This window comes from Cervus canadensis, chromosome 14 (assembly GCF_019320065.1).
Source record: "Cervus canadensis isolate Bull #8, Minnesota chromosome 14, ASM1932006v1, whole genome shotgun sequence".
NCBI classification, from domain to species: Eukaryota; Metazoa; Chordata; class Mammalia; order Artiodactyla; family Cervidae; genus Cervus; species Cervus canadensis.
Window position 1 is genome coordinate 58907651 of NC_057399.1, and position 20591 is coordinate 58928241.

Consider the following 20591-nt stretch of genomic DNA (forward strand, 5'->3'; position numbering starts at 1 on the left):
CTAAATACAATCACAATAACCCCATCATTCACGTGTTATGTGTTCAAATAGTTAATAAGCCTGCGGTTACATTCCAACCAGTTAATAACCGATAAGCCTGTGGTTACTTTCCGATAGATACTATCCGGAGGCAGGGGTGATTAGTGTCTGTTTTCTCTTAGGTGATGAGTAACCTGGATATGATCTTCAAGGTTCCCCTGTCCGGAGGGGGTCTTATCCTTCCATTGTCGTTCCCACAGGCACTAAGCAGAGAGTTCAGAGTCCACTGGACAGGTGGCTGAGCGTGATCAGCATGGACAGGCCTCAGGTGGAGTTCAGGCCATATGAATTCCTTCTTCACTAGCATGACAACACTAAGAAGGGCTGAAAAAACACATCCACCCCTCAGACCTCCAGTGCCGAAGCTGGAGCAGCCTGGCTCCCCACCCTCGGTGCTTATGGGGAGACATTCTTGCAGCTATGACTTCTGGAATGGGGTCCCTTCACCTCTGAATTTCCCTCCTCTCCCTTCCAAACACCCTCTATCATGTTCATTAATAAAGTGTCTTGGGCCAGTGTCCCATCCTTGCTCTCAACCAGGCTGAACAAATAAACCCCTTTCACCTGGTTTCTCAAGAAGTCACTGGGTGCTTACTCTCCAGGTGAGAAGCTTGCTGCTCTTGCTGGGCCCAGCCCCTCCCTGTCTATAGGGTTCCCATCTCCCTCGTTCCTACTGTTTTCTAAATTCGTATGTGCCTGATACCTCCTAGGCAAACAAGTGTTCCTGGTGCCCAGTGAGTTCACAGACGAACATTTTTCTTGCAGCAAATAAGCATATGTGTCTTTGGCAATGGAACAGCTCATGTAGGTGGAAAGTGATCTAGGAGAAGGATAAATTAGACAGGACTTTTAGCTACAGTGTTAGAAGCACAATTCAAACTGCCTAAACAAACAAAAAAAGTGGCTCAAGAAACGAGGTGGCCATTGCCACAGGCATAAGATTGGATCTAGCGACTCAGACTCAGGTCCTTCCAATTCATTTCCATTTGTGATGGCCTCACTCTGGGCCAGTCCGTGTGCTGGGGGACATGGCCACTGACAGCTCTGGGATAATAGTTAAGCTTGTGATCTTAGATCCCAGTGTCCCCTAGGCCAAAAATACTTGGAGTTTCTTAGTCACCTAAACGAAGAACCTTATTCTGGGCACAGCTGGCCTTTCAGGGTTGAGTTAGGACAGTGTGACAGAGCCATGAGAGCTGCTTCTGAAAAACAGGATCCCAAGCTCCACGGGCTGCCTTCTTTGGAAGCTGTTAAATGTCCCGACTACAAACAGAATTTAACATCCAAGTAGTTTTTGTTTACCTGTACAAAGACTATATAATTACAGTCGATATTTAACAGTTTTAATAATTTACATCCTCAAAACTGAGGTCTACATTTTAAATATAGATTTGTTGAGTGAGATTTCATATTAAATACAGATTTGCTGAGTGGAATTTATAGTTTTATTACATTATATCATAAAACAGAGATACTGGTATGATCCTGAAATTAATACTCTAATTTGGCTCCAGTCATCTGGTCAGCAGCAGGGCTTATGCGTATCTGCTACTGTGGTGGTTCTATGGGATGTTGATAACGTCCCATGAATACAGGGGGTCTAGGGCCTGTGTATTTGGGAACCAGTGGGTTACATGGGCCTTATCACTGCAGAACTGACACAAGGACACACAATGGCAGTGTGTGCTGCGAAATCATTCATTTGAGGGGAGAGCGGGTAACAAGCAACATAGAAGCCTATTTGCCCACAGAACTGCTTTCTTTAGAGCATCGCACAGCACCACGTTCCACAAGTCACACTTGAGCAAACACTGACCTGCTGGATTCTTTGTTTTTAGATTCAAATAATAATATCAGTTTCAAGGGTTGGAGTCAGTTTACTGGCCTTGTGACACAATCAGGCATTAGACTGAAAGTGACGTTTCAGGGGAAATATCACAAGGTCAGCACTAGCGGGGAACACAGTTAACAAGAGTGGTTGTATCAGATTATAGCAGAACCACCTGAGGAACTTCAAAAGCTACACATGGCTAGACACACCCTGCCAGGATGTTCTAAGGGGGCTAGGCATGTGCCCAAGAAAGACTCCCAGTTGGTTCTGAAATGCAGCCTTTGATCTAGAAATCCAGTGACCATTTGGGCATCAGTCAAGAGTATGCAATTCTTAAATCCTTACTACTGTTTTCTTTCCTTCAACAAGTATCAACCAGATGCCTACTCTGTTCCATGCTCCATACCTGCAAGGGCTTGACTTCAGGCTAAAGTGAAACAAGGAAATGCTAAGTTTTTCTTGTTTCAGCTTTTGTCTGCATTCTTCGGTTGGCTGTCGGGAAGGAAGGCTACTCACCTTCATTGAAACTGAATTATTTAGATTTCCAGCAGATTTTCCAGCACTGAAAATCTGCTGGGTGTGGTCGCTCAGTCCAGCCCATTGCAGCCCCATGGACTGTAGCCCCAGGCTCCTCCTTAAACCCTTGGAATTTCATAAGTGATGACAGCAACAAAGGTGTCTTGGTTATGTTAATGACTGACCTTTGGACCACACCTAAGGAAGGGTGGGCATTCCTGGTGGCTCAGAATCTGCCTGCAGTGCAGGAGACCAAGGTCTGGAAGATCCCCTGGAGAACGGAATGGCATCCCACTCCAGTATTCTTGCCTAGAGAATCCCATGGACGGAAGGACCTGGTAGGCTACAGTTCATGGGGTCTCAAAGAGTCAGACACCACTAAGCAACTAACACTTAAGGATGGGGAAAACAATCACATGATCAGAGGGTTAGAACTTTCACTCTCATCCCTTGCCCTCAGGGGAGGTGAGAGGGGCTGGAAGTTAAACAAGTTACCAATGGCCAATGACTTAATCAATCATGCTTCCATAATGAAGCCTTCATAAAACCCAAAGAACAGGGTTCAAAGAGCTTCCAGGTGTATGAACACGTAGAGATTCAGAGAAGACATGGAAATTCTGAACCCTTTCCGCATATCTTACCTTATGCATCTCTTTCATCGGGCTGTTCGTGTCTCGCTGTATCCTCCTGACTACGCCAACTGTCTTGCTGTATCTCACTGTTCACTGAACCCAGGGAGACAAGGCATGAGCAAGGAAGCTGGAAGAAGATGCGAGGAGCCATAGGAACTGTGAACGTGCATGCTAAGTCATTTCAATCGTGTCTGACTCTTTGAGACCCTAGGGACTGTAGCCCACCAGGCTCCTCTGTCCATGGGGTTTTCCAGCAAGAATACTGGAGTGGGTTGCCATTTCCTCCTCAAAGGGCTTTTCCCGATCCAGGGGTCAAACCCACATCTCCTGCATTGCAGGTGGATTCTTTACCACCGAGCCACCTGGGAAGGAACTGCAGACACTTTACTCACTGTGGGAAGGCAGACATGCTTTATTCTCTAATGGCTGGCACAGTAGTAGCAACTACGCAACCCAATTCAATACAATTCTTACTCCCCTCAAAGGGCTTTTCAGGTGGGGCTTACATAGCTTTACAGAACAAAAAGCGGCCCATAGCCACGCGAGTACATCATGACATGCATGCGCAGTTCTATAAGTGATCTCAGCTGTTACATAACCATGCAAAGTCATTATTTACAAAACATGGGGTGACAGCAAAAAGTCGTGGGGCAAGAGAGCCTGACCATTGCCATCTTGGCTAATTTATAGGAACGGTCCCTACACTGAGTTATTTCCTTTTACAATAAACCAATAATCTCTGAGTCCTGTGAGTCTCTGGCAAATTAACTAAGGCCACAGATGAGGTTGCTGTAACTTTCATCCCTATTCAATTGGTCAGTTCAAGTTCAGTTCAGTCACTCAGTTGCGTCTAATTCTTTGAAACCCCATGGACTGCAGCACGCAAAGCCTCCCTGTCTATCAACAACTCCCGGAGTTTACTCAAACTGATGTCCATCAAGTCGGTGATGCCATCCAACCATCTCATCCTCTGTCGTCCCCTTCTCCTCCCATCTTCAATCTTTCCCAGCATCAGGGTCTTTTCAAATGAGTCAGTTCTTTGCATTAGGTGGCCAAAGTTTGGAGTTTCAGCTTCAGCATCAGTCATTCCAATGATTATTCAGGACTGATTTCCTTTAGGATGGACTGGTTTGATCTCCTTGCAGTCCAAGGGACTCTCAAGAGTCTTCTCCAACACCACAGTTCAAAAGCATCAGTTCTTTGGTGTTCAGCTTTCTTTATAGTCTAACCCTCACATCCATACATGACTACTGGAAAAACCATAGCTTTGACTAGATGGACCTTTGTTGACAATTGGTCAGAAGCACAGGTAGTAACAATTTTAGGGAGGAGGGAGGCAGTCTTATAGGACTGAGCTCTTAACCTGTAGGACTCTGACGCCATCTCCAGGCAGAGAATGTCAGAAGTGAGTTGAATGGTAAGACACCCAGTTGATAAATTGCTTGGTGGTGTGGGGAAAAAAGCCCACATTAAAACTGGTAAGCAGAACCTTAATACTCTTATAAAATACAAATGGAAAATGAATAAAAATCAGCAAGTAAGTCAGCTTAAATAACTCATTTTTTTTTATGTCTTACTAAGAATACATCTAATAGTAACCATGATCAAGCAACTACTATGTATAATCAAGGACTTCTCATATGTTATTTCAGTTAAAAACTCTCCATTAATCCTTACAGGTATGCATTATGCTTGTTTTGCAGATGAAGAAAATTAAGCCAAGGAATAGTTATATAAATAGCAAGTTCTCTGACTCAGCCTGCAAAACCAGTCATCAGATCAAAACCAGGATGAGGTGGTTGTAGTGCGTCACCCGACTGATCTCCAGGATTGATCTGGGTAGTCTGAGTTGTCTCTTGGACACCAAATAGCCTTCAGATATAAATAGGTGCTATTTGAAAAGTTATGTGATCCCTTATATTGAGCATATTAACATTTTATGATGTTTACAAGTTTGTTTAAGCCGTTGATGATCCTAGTGTATTACAAACAGCTCATATGTTTTAGGAATTTGCTTTAAATTACTACAGAGCCTACCCTGAGCTGAACATACAATACCTTGGCCTGGGGTGGAGACAGCAAAACTCAGGTGTCTCTGTGTCTGGAACACACCAAACTAAACTCCCAAGCATCAGCATACCCTGTTAAACGGCACAGGATACCTTTGCATGCATTCTAATTTTTTAAACAGAATGGACAGCCAAATTAAACTGCCCCTTCAGGATCATCCAAGGGACCTACCTGAGAACACAGTCCAAATGTTGACCATCAACTATTACTAGAAAATGGCTTGAGATGATCAATCGAAGGGAACAGTGGCACAGATTAAGAAAAAAATTAATTGGGCAAGATATCCAATAAACTAAAACAACAGAAATCAACTTTGCAAGGATGACTGTATCACTTCCATGTCCCCATTACTAGTCGTTGCCCACTGCTGAGAACACGCTCTTCAGCACACGGAACTCTGCTCAGTAACCTGTGGTGACCTGAATTCAGGGCTCTGTGAGTATGTGAAACTGATTTACTATGCTCCACAGCAAAAACTAACAGTTCAGAGCAACTACGTTCTAATAAAAATTAATCTAAAAATTTAAAAAAGAAGAAAAAGTACTAAACTTTAAAGGAGAAAGGTCAAAGAGCCAAAAAAAAAAAAAGTCCACCACTGAGTTTTAATAATAGATGCCACACAGAGAATACAAGTATATGTGACTCTGATGCCTATGGATGTGTATATACATTGAACCTTTGGAATTGCCAACATGTGAGGGCTCAGAAAAAGAAGCCCATAGAAAAGACTGGGGAAGAGTTAGAAGAGCTAGTGGCCAAGACAGAGTTCCAAGAAAGAAGTATTCAACAGGGCAAAAACAGCTAAAAGATCAAACAGAAGGACTAAGAAGTGCCCAATGGATCTGACAACCAGAGTCACTGATGACCTTGACAAAGGTAATTTCAGTGGATCGTTAAGGGCAAGTCAGTTTATAGTAGGTTAGTCAGTTCAGTCGCTCATTTGTGTTTGAGTCGTTGCGACCCCATGGACTGCAGCACGCCAGGCCTCCCTGTCCATCACCAACTCCCAGAGTTTATGCAAACTCATGTGCATGGAGTCGGTAATGCCATCCAACCATCTCATCCTTTGCCGTCGCCTTCTCCTCCCGCCTTCAATCTTTCCCAGCATCAGTATCTTTTCCAATGAGTCAGTTCTTCGCATCAGGTGGCCAGTATTGGAGTTTCAGCTTCAGCATAGTGGGTTAAGGAGAGGGAAGTATGGAAAACCTTTCAACATTCCATTCACTCATTCATTGATCCCAGTGTGTACTGAGTGGCTGTGGGTGCAGTGGGTTCTGAAAGGAAGGATGGCAACAAGTTAAGGCTTATTCATTTTTCCCAAGCTCTCCTGGCCAACAAAGAATCGCGTGCTCTAATCCACTCACTTGTGCTTGACAGACATGATAAAATATCAGTACAAACTGCTGAAAACGAAATAGAAGTTGAGTGATAAATACTCAGTATCGTACAAGCCATAGGATAAATAACTTGACCATAGTACAAAGAGACCCATCCTTTACCCACAGGTCTAATTTCTTCTTCATTCAAGGCCATCCATTCCCTGCAGATTGAGGTCTTGAGCGTGACTGTACAATTCTGCAGCATCAAATGGGATCTTCTCAAAATTAAAGTCCTTCCACTTTGCATACAGTGTCTGAGCTCCAGTCGCAACATCTTCCACAACAAAACTTATGATCTTTATAACTGGAATCTCGAATGCCTTGTACCTCGCATGAATTCCCCAGTCATGGAGGCAGTCCTTCCTGGCACAGAAGATCTTAGCTTTCTTCTCAAAACTCCCAAATTTCGTCGGTCTGGGATGTAACTTAGTCATGAAGCACTCCCTGAAAGCATCTCCAACCACAGTGAAATAGCATTCCTACAGATAAAGGGATTGAATAGCACCCAAAACAGAATGTTAGAACCAGAACGTAACTGTGATTTAAAAAATAAAATTCCACAATAATCTGAGATGACAAGGAGGCGGGGTCCCACTTCTTTTACAGATGGAGTAGGGAGGAAATGTGAGTTTGCCTCAAGACCAGAGTAGAATCCATGCAGTCTGACTCCCAGCCACACAGTGGAGGTGAGGGTGGGCGTGGAGGGACCAGTGAGTCGATGTGGGACACCTCATGCAGAGGAGGACTAACAAGTTTCCCGGCAACCTGGCTCCTGAAAATAGACTGTCATTGTTGTAGTCGCTAAGTCACATCTGACTCTGCAACCCCATGGACTGTAGCCTGCCAGGCTCCTCTCTCTATGGGATTCTCCAGGCAAAAATACTGGAGTGGGTTGCCATTCCCTTCTCCAGGGGATCTTCCCGACCCAGGGATTGAACCGGAGTCCCCTGCATTGGCAGGTGGACTCTACCACTGAGCCATAGGGGAAACCCCTGAAAAAATTAATAGATACTCCTTATTAATTCAGAGACAGGGGTATTTGCTGAAGACCTGGGAGGCCCAAGCTCATCAGTGGCCCTGACAGGAAGAATCCCAAGGGTACAGAGAACAACAAAGGGTCAGTGTGCGTCTGAAGAGGCTCGGGGACTAAGGTGTCCACTGGCCCCACCCACAACGTTAAAATACACTGGAACAAAATTCATAGTGCTTGGAGCAAATACAGAGCCTGCAAACCAGGCCCTCAGGAAAACAGAGCCTAAAAGGGCTATTTCAACAGAAAATCACCCAAATTGGAGCTGAAAGGACCTTTTACGGCAAAAGAAAAAGACTCAGAAAGGTATGGGAACTTGCTAGTATTAGCCCTAAATGTGTTTCGTGCCCCAGTGTTGCACTGGCTAGAGACTTCAGCTTTCTGAAGACTAAACAACCCCAATGTGACAACTCATCATGTGAACCAGCCCAGGCCTCCACTGTCCCCAGTCGGCAGCGATAGAGTTACGTCCACTTTTTGTCTTTGGAGATTTTTCTAATCCTTTATCTAAAAATTTTAAGGGAAAAAAAAAAATAGAAAGCTAAGCTGCAGATGTGTTTAAGATCAGGAGATTTTGCTTCCATTGTAAAAGTGACCCATATCCCCAAAAGAAAGTTTAGAAAACGTAAAATAGGTGTGGGAGGAAGGCTCCGTAGGGAGGGGACACATAGATACTTGTGGCTGATCCACGTTGTTGTACGGCAGAAACTCACACAACACTGTTTAACAACTGTACTCCAATTAAAAAAAATATTTTTAAAGAAAACATAAAATAGAGAAAAGCATCGCGGAGTCTCACTGCAAAACGTGAGGAGGTTTTAGTATACTTCTGCAGCCTTTTCTGGTACACACCTAAGTGTTTTTGTTGGTGGTAGTCATAGTGGTGGTGGTATTATTTCACATTGCTCTGATCATAGCATATTTACTACTTTGTATCCTGGGGTTTTTCCACTTTGCATTAATTTGTAAAAAGTTTTTCCTTATACTACATAAGCTTCCTAATCATTTTGTTTAACAAATTTTATTTTGGAGTAACTGCAGATTTACAGGAAAGTTAGAAAGGTGGTCCTGTGTACCCTTCACCTAGCGTCCCTAAGCACTACCATCTTACATATCATAGCACATTTGTCAGAACTAAGAAATTAATATCGGCACGTTAGTATATACTAAACTATAAATTTTACTACTTTTTTATGATAAAACCTTTATCTGTTTTAGGATCTAATCCAGAATACCACATTGCATTTAGCATAACGATTATTTGTAATGGTTATACAATATTTAGCTAAACAGCAACTTTTAAGGTATTCCTTTATTGTTGAATATTCAGGGTTTTTTTTTTTTAAATGTTTTAGCTTTTTAAAAATGCATGGACCTTGGTCAGGATAACAAAAGAAATAAGAGTATTCTTACTATAATCCTCTCACCGATAGATAAGCTTTAATGAGTGCTAAAAACTGACCCAGTGCTCTTTGTGAAAAGGGTTGCTTACCTCCACCACTCTTATATCAGCTGTGTAACATGCAAAGGTTTTGCACTTTCTGCAAAGCAGTTTTTTATTTTTCTTATCAAGCACAGGTTTTACTTTTCCTTGATTATCCCTGATTAATTTTTCATGACTCTGTATCTGGAGAATCTAAGTGCAAAAAAAGCAGACAAAAAACCCTTCAAGTATGTACTCTGGGTATGACTAAAATACACACACACACACACATATACATAATAATTTATTCCTATACAACTTCTATGAACATACAGTACCTGGTTTTGTTTATAAAAATCCCATAGGTAATTTTGATTCTCCTAATTCTTTGTTAGTCAGTGTTTAACTGTGGCCTCTCCAATTAGTCCTTCCATATCTTCATCAAAGATCCATAAAAGCATGAAAGATGTCCATAAAACAGTCATGTGAACCATGCTTTCTACATTAGTAGTTGGTAAAACTTTTAAAACCCTTCACAAATAGACATATGATATGCATTGACTGTTTCAGGAATGAAATACCCACTCCCTAGGTATAAACCCATTGAATAGAACAGCAGGCAGAGGAGTCCCCCACCATCTAAACCTTTTTTCTCTCTTCCCTTGCAAACCACAAAGAATATTGTTGAATTACATGAAAGTTAAATGTCTAAACAGGATGTCTACATTCTACCTCAAAATTTGGCCTTGGTTAAGTACAACTGAGAACCCTGAAACATTATATATAACATAAATCTAAGATCCTGAAGAATGAAGAGAAGAAGGCAGACCAGTTAGGAGCCATGGAACCCTAGAAACAACACAGGAGTGAGCTCCCTGGGGTTCTTCTCTTTTGGCCTTGTGTATACATCCCAGACACGGGGCTGAAGAAGCTGGCAACCAGAAATGCCTCTCAGCACAGACAGAAAGTCTCAACAAAAGCCTGTCTCTCTAGCCAAAGGATGAAGACAGGGGCAACTAGCAAGACAGAAAACTTTTAGACAATAGCTGTTCCACAGGAAGAAATCAACAACAACAAAAAAAAAACAAGAACCAAGGAACCCTGAATCTAGTGGGGAGGAACCTAGAATTCCACTAAGCAGGGCTGATAGGAAGCATCTCAACACTCCCCCCTGGTGGTGTCAGAGAAGGCCACACAGGGAGCCAGGATTTTCAGTCCTGCCACATGGTAGCCCCTCTGCCTGTAGTATCCATAGAGATCACGGTGGGGGCCAGAACTTCCATCCCCAAGGGGAAGTAACAAGCAGCCTCCCCTTGCTGACATCAACAGAAGCTGAAGTAGGAAACCTAGCCTTCTACCCTCACCTGGCAGTTATGAAACAGGGTCACCTACCTCCCCTGCCAGAACAATATCAGAAGAAGCCAGGTAACACAGAAGGTTAAGTAAGATTCCAAATTTCATCATATGGTATGAAAACCTCTGGGTTTTGATTTAAAAATCACTCTTTAAACCAAAAACCAGAAAGATCTCAAACTGAATGAAAAAAAAAAAAAAAGAACCAGTTGATGCTAACACTGAGATGACAGAGATTTGAGAATCATCTGACAAAAACTTTAGCCATAATAAAAATGCTTCAATGGGTCATCATAAACACTCCTGAAACACAAACAAATTTAGAGGCTCAACCAAGAAATGGAAGATATAAAGAAGAACAGAATGGAAATTTTAGAACTAAAAGATACAATAACCAAAACAAGTTTAGTGGATGGGCTCAATAGCAGAATTGAGAGGACAAAGGAAAGAATCGGTGAACTGGAAGACAGAACAATAGAAATGGCCCAATCTAAACAACAGAAAGTGAATAGAAAAAAATTAAATGAGCAGAGCCTCAGGTAACCTTAAGACTATTTTAAAAAGATCTAACAGTTGACAGGAGAGGGGAAAGAGCAGAGCTTAAAAAGTACTGAAAGAAACAATGACTAAACATTTCCCAAATTTTACCTAACAGAACCCTACAGGTATAAGATGCTGGACAAATCCAAACAAGATAAATGTAAAGAAACCACACCAAGACACATTATAATTAAACTTCGGAAAACTGAAGACATAGGAAAAAAACTTCAGTGTGTATGTATGGTTTGCCCCTTAGCTTCATTTATTTATCTGTTTCTGGATTTACATGATTTTTTATGTAGCAATTTCACCTTTAAGAGATTTATCCTATGGGAAGTCCAGATCATTTGATTTATATTGTCTTTTTACAATTTTTTTCAATTGAAGTGTAGTTGATTTACAATGTTATGCCAATCTCTGCTGTAGGGCAAGATGACTCAGTTACACACATACAGACATATTTTTTTCTAGTATGGTTTATCACAGGATATTGAATATGTTCCCTGTGCTATACAGTAGGATCTTGTTTATCCTATTGTTATTTAAACTATTACATATATAATAAATATATTTATAAACTATTATATATAATATATATAAAAACTATTATATATAATAGTTTAAACTATATATAGTTTATAAATATATTTATAGTTTATAAAACTATTTATAGTTTAAACTATTACATATAATAGTTTACATTTAATTTGCTAATCCCAAACTTCCCTCCCCGATCCACTCGTCCTTGACAACCACAACTCTGTTCTCTAAACACATAGGAAAAAAATCTTGAAAGCAACCAGAAAAAAAAAAATGACACCTTACCTGCAAGGGAAAAACAATCTGAATGATACCAGATTTCTCATCAGAGAATGTGGACAGCAGACAAAAGTGACATATTTTTCAAATGCTAAAAGAAAACCCTGTCAACCCAAATGCCTATATACTCAGCAATATATACTTCAGAAATAAAGAGGAAATAAAGACATTCTCAGATGAAGCAAAACAAATTATTTTAAGAATTTGTTCACCACCTTCCTTTCCCTAAAAGAAGAGCAAAAAGAAGTTCTCGAAAGAGGACACGACAGAAGAACACCTGAAACATCAAAGATGAAGGAAGAAAGAGCATGGTGATTTCAGAGCAGAGCTGTGTGTAGAAGGATCTGCTCTGCCCCACGGGTCTGTGGGGCCGCCTCTTTTTATCCAGTGTTCCAGGTGGAGCCAGACAGCTTAGGTGGGCAAGTGCCTCAAATATAAAATGGGAATAGTCATAGCATTTACTTCATAGGTTGTTGGGAGGTAGCATGAGTTAATAATTGATCAGGACTGCCTGGCATAGCTTTGATGCTCCTTGGTATTCGTCTTGGTCTGTTAGGCTAGTCTTTTGCCAAGAACCATGAAAATGTTAATGATGGTGATTTGTACTTCAATATTGGGTAGGGCAATACCTATTCATGAGTTATTTTTTCTGAAATGTCATTGCTATTTTCATTTATGTATGTGACTATATAAACTCTGGAGCCATTTTACAAAGCTAAAATTTATATTTTGATTATGGGCTATGATAAATGTACAACTGAATTTGCAGTAGATGCACATCTTTAAAATATTCAGTCATTCAATTCAAGAAAATGGTGTTTCTTTTCTTTCTTTTTCTAAAGTGTTTTACTTGGCTGTGCTGGGTCTTAGTTGCAGCATGTGGGATCTAGTTCCCTGACCAAGGACTGAACGTGGGTCCCTGCATTGGGAGCTCGGAGCCTTAGCCACTGGACCACCAGGGTATTCCCAAGGTTTCTTTTGTCTTAATGCACCTTCTATTACTCGGTAAAATTTTTTTAGTTGTCCTTGTGATGTTGGAGAAGACTCTTGAGAGTCCCGTGGACAGAAAGGAGATCAAACCAGTCCATCCTAAAGGAGATCAGTCCTGGGTGTTCATTGGAAGGACTGATGCTGAAGCTGAAACTCCAGTACTTTGGCCACCTGATGTGAAGAGTTGACTCATTGTAAAAGACCTTGATGCTGGGAGGGATTGGGGGCAGCAGGAGAAGGGGACGACAGAGGATGAGATGGCTGGATGGCATCACCAACTCAATGGACATGAGTTTGAGTAAACTCCAGGAGTTGGTGATGGACAGGGAGGCCTGGCGTGCTGCAATTCATGGGGTCGCAAAGAGTCGGACACAACTGAGTGACTGAACTGAACTGAACTGATTTATGCTTCAAACATTTCTGGTTAGGCCAACAGATGCAGAGTTTAGACAGATGGACTCTGCCCAGCCCCACCCCAACCTAGCTGTGTGATCTACTGACACTGAAAATTTTCATGCCTCAGTTTCCCTCCCAGAGCGTGACTTCATGAGAGGCTCGACCACATGGATCACTGAGAGACCCATTGATATAAATAAGCATTTGCAGGGCTTGGTGGAGAGCCCATGTTCTGCATATATGAGACAGTTATTGTCACTGTGAGTGGAAAAGGCCCAGCCCCGTATACCTTGTACTGGTTACTGATCACCCATTGAGAAGCCATTGATCTCTAATGCACTTCAAATTCAAATAAAACTTGATTTATATTTAAAAATTTAGGCCTGGAATATAGGTCAGGAAAACAATCGAAATAGGATTTTCTCTCCCCCGACTCCCCACTCTTACTCCATCCCACCTGTAATTATCTTCATTGTTTTTGTAAGAATAAAGGATGCTTAATGCACCCTATTTCCAATCCACATTTTCACTGCTGTAAAACTGCTGCATGATGTATGCATTTACCTCATTATTTCCTCTGGGTGAATTTCTAGAAATGAAATTCCATGGTTACATGATATACATTTCCCTATGAGGAATTTAATTTCTCAGACATGGTTCTGATCATTATTTAAGGCAGGCTCAGGGTGGGGGGAATGTGACAGGAAAAAAGGTAAAAATATAAACTTGCCCTTTAGGCATCCAATTAAAAAAAATCACCTACATCTAACGATGTTCGATCATATACTAAAACGCAATTAAATAGTTCAGTTCATTTCAGTTGCTCAGTCGTGTCTGACTCCTTGCAACCCCATGGACTGCAGCACGCCAGGCTTCCCTCTCCATCATCAACTCCTGGAGCCTGCTCAAACCCATGTCCATTGAGTCGGTGATGACATCCAACCATCTCATCCTCTGTCGTCCCGTTCTCCTCCTGCCCTCAATCTTTCCCAGCATCAGGGTCTCTTCCCTGCATCAGGACCAATGAGTCAGCTCTTTGCATCAGGTGGCCAAAGTATTGGAGTTTCAGCTTCAACATCAGACCCTCCAATGAACATCCAGGACTGATCTCCTTTAGGATGGACTGGATGGATCTCCTTGCAGTCCAAGGGACTCTCAAGAGTCTTCTCCAACACCACAGTTCAAAAGCATCAATTCTTAGGTGCTCAGCTCTCTTTATAGTCCAACTCTCACATCCATACATGACCACTGGAAAAACCATAGCCTTGACTAGATGGACCTTTGCTGGCAAAGTAATGTCTATGCTTTTTTAATATGCTGTCTAGGTTGGTCTTAACTTTCCTGCCAAGGAGCAAGCATCTTTTAATTTCATGGCCGCAGTGATCATCTGCGGTGATTTTGGAGCCGCAAAAAATAAAGTCAGCCACTGTTTCCACTGTTTCCCCATTTATTTCCATGAAGTGATGGGACTGGATGCCATGATCTTGGTTTTCTGAATGTTGAGCTTCAAGCCAACTTTTTCACTCTCCTCTTTCACTTTCATCAAGAGGCTCTTTAGTTCTTCTTCCCTTTCGGCATATCTGGTATCATCTGCATATCTGAGGTTATTTATATTTCTCCCAGCAATCTTGATTCCAGCTTGTGCTTCCTCCAGGCCAGCATTTCTCATGATGTTCTCTGTATATAAGTTAAATAAGCAGGGTGACAATATACAGCCTTCACCTACTCCTTTTCCTATTTGGAACCAGTCTGTTGTTCCATGTCCAGTTCTAACTGTTGCTTCCTGGCCTGCATACAGATTTCTCAAGAGGCAGGTCAGGTGGTCTGGTATTCCCATCTCTTTCAGCATTTTCCACAGTTTATTGTGATCCACACAGTCAAAGACTTTGGCATAGTCAAGAAAACAGAAATAGATGTTTTTCCGGAACTCGCCTGAACTTTTTCGATAATCCAGTGGATATTGGCAACTTGATCTCTGGTTCCTCTGCCTTTTCTAAAACCAGCTTGAACATCTGGAAGTTCTTGGTTCACATATCGCTGAAGCCTGACTTGGAGAATTTTGAGCATTACTTTACTAGCGTGTGAGATGAGTGGAACTGTGCAGTAGTCTGAGCAATCTTTGGCATTGCCCTTCTTTTGGATTGGAATGAAAACTGACCTTTTCCAGTCCTGTGGCCACTGCTGAGTTTTCCAAATTTTCTGGCATATTGAGTACAGCACTTTCACAGCATCATCTTTAGGATTTGAAATAGTTCAACTGGAATTCCGTCACCTCCACTAACTTTGATCATAGTGATGCTTCCTAGGGCCCACTTGACTTCCCATTCCAGGATGTCTGTCTCTAGATGATTGATCACACCATCGTGATCACCTGGGTTGTGAAGATCCCTTCTGTACAGTTCCTTTGTGTATTCTTGCCACCTCTTCTTAATATCTTCTGCTTCTGTTAGGTCCATACCATTTCTGTCCTTTATTGAGCCCATCTTTGCATGAAATGTTCCTTGGGTGTCTCTAATTTTCTTGAAGAGATCTCTAGTCTTTCCCTTTTCAAAACACCACAGACAGGGGGCTCACCCTGAGAACCATAAATCCTTTGACTTTTAAGAGAATAAGGTTTCTCCTACCTTGGTATACTTCTCCTAAGCCTTTCCCCTTGACAGCAAAGCCTGCCTCTTTAACCATGGCAGTGTGCGCTGGTCACCACAACAGGACAGGGATGAGACCAAGACTCTGCCCTCCCAACCACCATGGAATTACCAGCTAGCAGTGACTCCTGGCCACTCTTGAGCTGGGTCCCTGCTCACTTTTTACCATCTCTGCCCATTTTCAGTCCATGCATGTTAGGGGAATTCCCCAGTGCTCTTCACTAGCCTGATTCAACAGATATTGAACAACAGTCCATTTTCTCCTCACCCTACTCTATGAACTGATGCGTTGGCTACAAAAGAACATATGGCTAAGTACCTTCGCTATTCACCTGAAACTACCACAATATTATTAATCAGCTATACCCCAATACAAAATAGAAAGTTTGAAAAAAAAAAAGTCAAAAAACAGAAAAATTAAATTTAATTTAAAATATAATTTTAAAAAGTAAAAAAAGAACTCTAGGGCTTCTCTGATGGCTCAGTGGTAAACAATCCGTCTGCTAGTACAGGAGACATGGATTCAATCCCTGGTCTGGGAAGATCCCACATGCTGTGGAGCAACTAAGCCCATGTGCCACATCTACTGAGCCTGAGAACCACAACTACTGAAGCCTTCACTTCCTAAGCCCATGCTCCGCAACAAGAGCAGCCACAGCAGTGAGAAGCCCGCTCACTGCGGCTAGGGAAAAGTCCTGGTGGCAACAGAGACTCAGCACAGCCAAAAATAATATAAATAAATAAAATTAATTTTAAAAAAATAAAAAAGAATGTCTATATGTTTGTTCCAGCCTCTATCTTCCTCAACAGGCTTTTACTCTCTTGCTTTTGCCACATGTGAGTGTAAGCACACCGTTACCTAGTGGAGGAGATAAAGAAGTTATGCCAAAGCTAAAAAGGTTTTAAAGCCTTTAATCAGCATTGCGTCTATATTCTACACAATAGAGAAGCAGCTCAGGGGAAAAACCTTGTCCTAAGTAAAAGTAAGGGGGGAAGTTAAGGGGAACTAAAGAATTTCCCTGCAATTCTTCTCAGTGAAAACATAGAAGAGGTACTTTCAAATATCTGGTTCTCCTAACTTTAGGAAGCAATGTTTCTTAAAATGAGTCAACACTGACATAACATCATAATTTTTTCCTTAAGTAACCATTAGTTTGCTTTCGATAGTTCATTCCCCCTCAATACTTTTTTGAACATACAGATTATGACTTTTCAAAGTTATGAACCCTATGGAATTAGTCTACTGAATTGTAAGACTCATCTTCGTGAAGTTAAAGTAGGCCTCTCACCCTTGTCCTGTAACCACTCCCATTTGAAGCACTTACTTTACAAGAGGCACTGTAGGAAGCAATGCATACATCTCACTTTATCTGCAAAACCACCCTGTGAGTTCTACAAATGAGAATGATAATTTCAAAGAGGAACTATCTGAAGTCACAAGTTTTATAAGTGGCAGAATTGAGACTGGAAGCACTGATTCTAACGTTAAACTCTTCCCCAGGGCTGCAGAGTCCAGTGTCTCCAGAGAGTCTGAGATGAAGTCTCTGCAAACGGTCTGGAGAACGTATGGGTGTCTGTGTGCCTCTTTCCCTAATCTGCTTCCATGCCGTGTCATAGAGGAAATTACAGTCAAACTAAGGCACCACTCAGAGGCTGGGCTGAGCCAGCATGCTACTCCAAGGTCCACACCGGCACCCACATGCATGAACAGGCCTGCCAATAGTGGGCACAGCTCCAGGCACAGCGCGCCAGGACCGCCTCCCCAAGGACTCCAGGTGTCAGAGAGACCCATGAAGAAAAGACGAAAAAGAGCTGTGTCTTGAGTGTTAGGGTGCTGTCCTCAAAGTGAACAGTCCGTGTAGGAGCTATTCTAGCTGTTTCCCTTTAGATCTAAAAGCATAGCTTCAAGTATTAGCACTATAAGAATTACAGCAGAATGAACCTGATATTCAACTGTGGGGTGAATTCCTGGCGGTCCAGTGGTAAGAACCCACCTTCCAATGCAGGGGAGGAGAGTTTGATCCCTGGTTGGGAAACGAAGGTCCCACACACTGTGGGGCAACTAAGCCTGCCACAACTCCTAAGCCTGTGCGCCACAGCTAGAGAGGAGCCCTTGAGCCCTGACTAGAGAAGCCTGCACTCTGTAATGAAGATCCTACATGCTGCGACTAAACCCAATGCAGACAAATAAACAAATACTTAAAAAAATAAAAATAAAGGAGGAGCCAAGATGGCGGAGGAGTAGGACGGGGAGACCACTTTCTCTCCTACAAATTCATCAAAAGAATAACTGAACGCAGAGCAAACTTCGCAAAACAACTCCTGATCGCTAGCTGAGGTCATCAGGCGCCCAGAAAAGCAGACCATTGTCTTCGAAAGGAGGTAGGACAAAATATAAAAGATAAAAAGTGAGACAAAAGAGCTAAGGATGGAGATCCGTCCCGGGAAGTCTTAGGCGGCATTGCTTGGGGTAGGGTCCCGGCCTGAGTGCCCTGAGGACAATCGGAGGGAGCTTCTGTGAGTTGCCAACTTGAACTGTGGGAGACCAAAAGAGAGAGAGTAAATTAACCGGCCCAAACACACTGCCAGCCGTTCGCAGAACAAAGAGACCGAGAGGGTCCAGAGAGGAGCTCGCAGGCTGCGGACGGGCCCAGCCCCGCCGGAGGCAGGAGGCAGGGGGGAGGGGAAGGTCGCGGCGACACACAGGGCGCAGGCACCCGACCGGCGCGGGCGGGGACTGGGGCTGGGGACGCGGAGGGCAGAAGGCGCAGGCACCCGACTGGCGCCAGTGGAAACTGAGACTGGGTCCGCGGAAGGGAGTGGGCGCGCCACACCTGGGGATAGCGCGCCCACCAAGCCCCTGGCTGCCTGGACCGCTCTGACGGGGAAGGCACAGAGAGCAGGCGCAGCTTTTCGTTCCGCGCTTTTGTGGAACACCCGAGGGCTGGAACCTCGCGCAGCGCGGGCCGCGCTTCATATAGAACAGCCAGGAGCCTGAGCAGCGCAGACGGAGAAAGCAGCGTCAGCCCCTCCCGGCAGCGCCAGCCCGTCCCAGCGGCGCAAGCCCCTCCCCGCAGCACCAGCCCCTCCCGGCAGCCCCAGCCCATCCCCGCGGCGCAAGCCTGTCCCCGCGGCGCAAGCCTGTCCCCACAGCGCCAGCCCATCCCCGCAGCGTCAGCCCCTCCCTGCCCCGCAGAGCGACGGAACTAGCTACCTGAATAAGAGTCCACCTCCGCCCACCTGTGTCAGGGCGGAAATGAGGCTCTGAAGAGACCGGCAAACAGAAGCCAAATAAACAAAGGGAACCGCTTCAGAAGGGACTGGTGCAACAGATTAAAATCCCTCTAGAAAACACTGACTACACCGGAAGGGGCCTGAAGATATCAGAAGTGTAAGCTGGAACGAGGAGCTATCTGAAACTGAGCCGAACCCACACTGACCACAACAGCTCCAGAGAAACTCCTAGATATAATTTTACTTTTTTCTCTCTTTTTTTTTTCTTTTCTTTTTTTTATTTTTTCTTTTTTATTTTTTCTCTTTTATTTTCCTTTAAAATCCCCTATTACTCCCCCATGACTCCTTAACTTTCATTTCCATAGATTTTTACGATTTTTTAATTAGGGGGGAAAAAAATTTTTTTTTCTTTTTTTTTTTTCTTTTTTTTCTTTTTTCTTCTTTTTTTTCTTTCCTTTTTCTCTTCTATTTTCTATTTTTCTTTTTCTCTTATTTCTTTTAAAGTCCTCTAGTACTCCTCTATTACTCCTTAATTTTCATTTTCAATACACTATAACCTTACAAAAAAAAAAAAAGAAGAGAAGCCCTATTTTTAAACCGAAGATTATTCTCTTCCAATCTTGACTCTCTGTTTTCTACCTCAGAACACCTCTATTTCCTCCTTTCCCCTTCTCTTCCCAATCCAATTCTGTGAATCCTTGTAGGTGACTGGGCTACGGAGAACACTCTGGAAACAGACAGCTGTGTAGATCTGTCTCTCTCCTCTTGAGTCCCCCTTTTTCTCCTCCTGTTCATCTCTATCTCCCTCCTCCCTCTCCTCTTCTTCATGTAACTCTGTGAACCTCTCTGGGTGTCCCTAACAGGGGAGAATCTTTTCGCCATTAACCTAGAAGTTTTCTTATCAGTGCTGTATAGTTGGAGAAGTCCTGAGACTACAGGAAGAATAAAACTGAAATCCAGAGGCAGGAGACTTAAGCCCAAAACTTGAGAACACCAGAAAACTCCTGACTACATGGAACTTTAAGTAATAAGTGACTGTCCAAAAGCCTTCATACCTACACTGAAACCAACCACCACCCAAGAGCCAATAAGTTTTAGAGCAAGACATACCACGCAAATTCTCCAGCAACGCAGGAACATAGCCCTGAACATCAACATACAGGCTGCCGAAGGTCACACCTAACACATAGACCCATCTCAAAACTCATTACTGGGCACTCCATTGCTCTCCAAAGAGAAGAAATCAAGTTCCACGCACCAGAACGCTGATGCAAGCTTCCCTAACCAGGAAATCTTGACAAGCCAATCGTCTAACCCCACCCACTGGGTTAATCCTCCACAACAAAAAGGAACCACAGACCTCCAGAATACAGAAAGCCCACTCCAGATACAGCAATCTAAACAAGATGAAAAGGCAAAGAAATACCCAACAGGTAAAGGAACATGAAAAATGCCCACCAAGTCAAATGAAAGAGGAGGAGATAGGGAATCTACCTGAAAAAGAATTTAGAATAATGATAATAAAAATGATCGAAAATCTTGAAAACAAAATGGAGTTACAGATAAATAGCCTGGAGACAAAGATTGAAAAGATACAAGAATTGTTTAATAAAGACCTAGAAGAAATAAAAAAGAGTCAATTAAAAATGAATAATGCAATGAATGAGATCAAAAACACTTTTGGAGGGAACCAA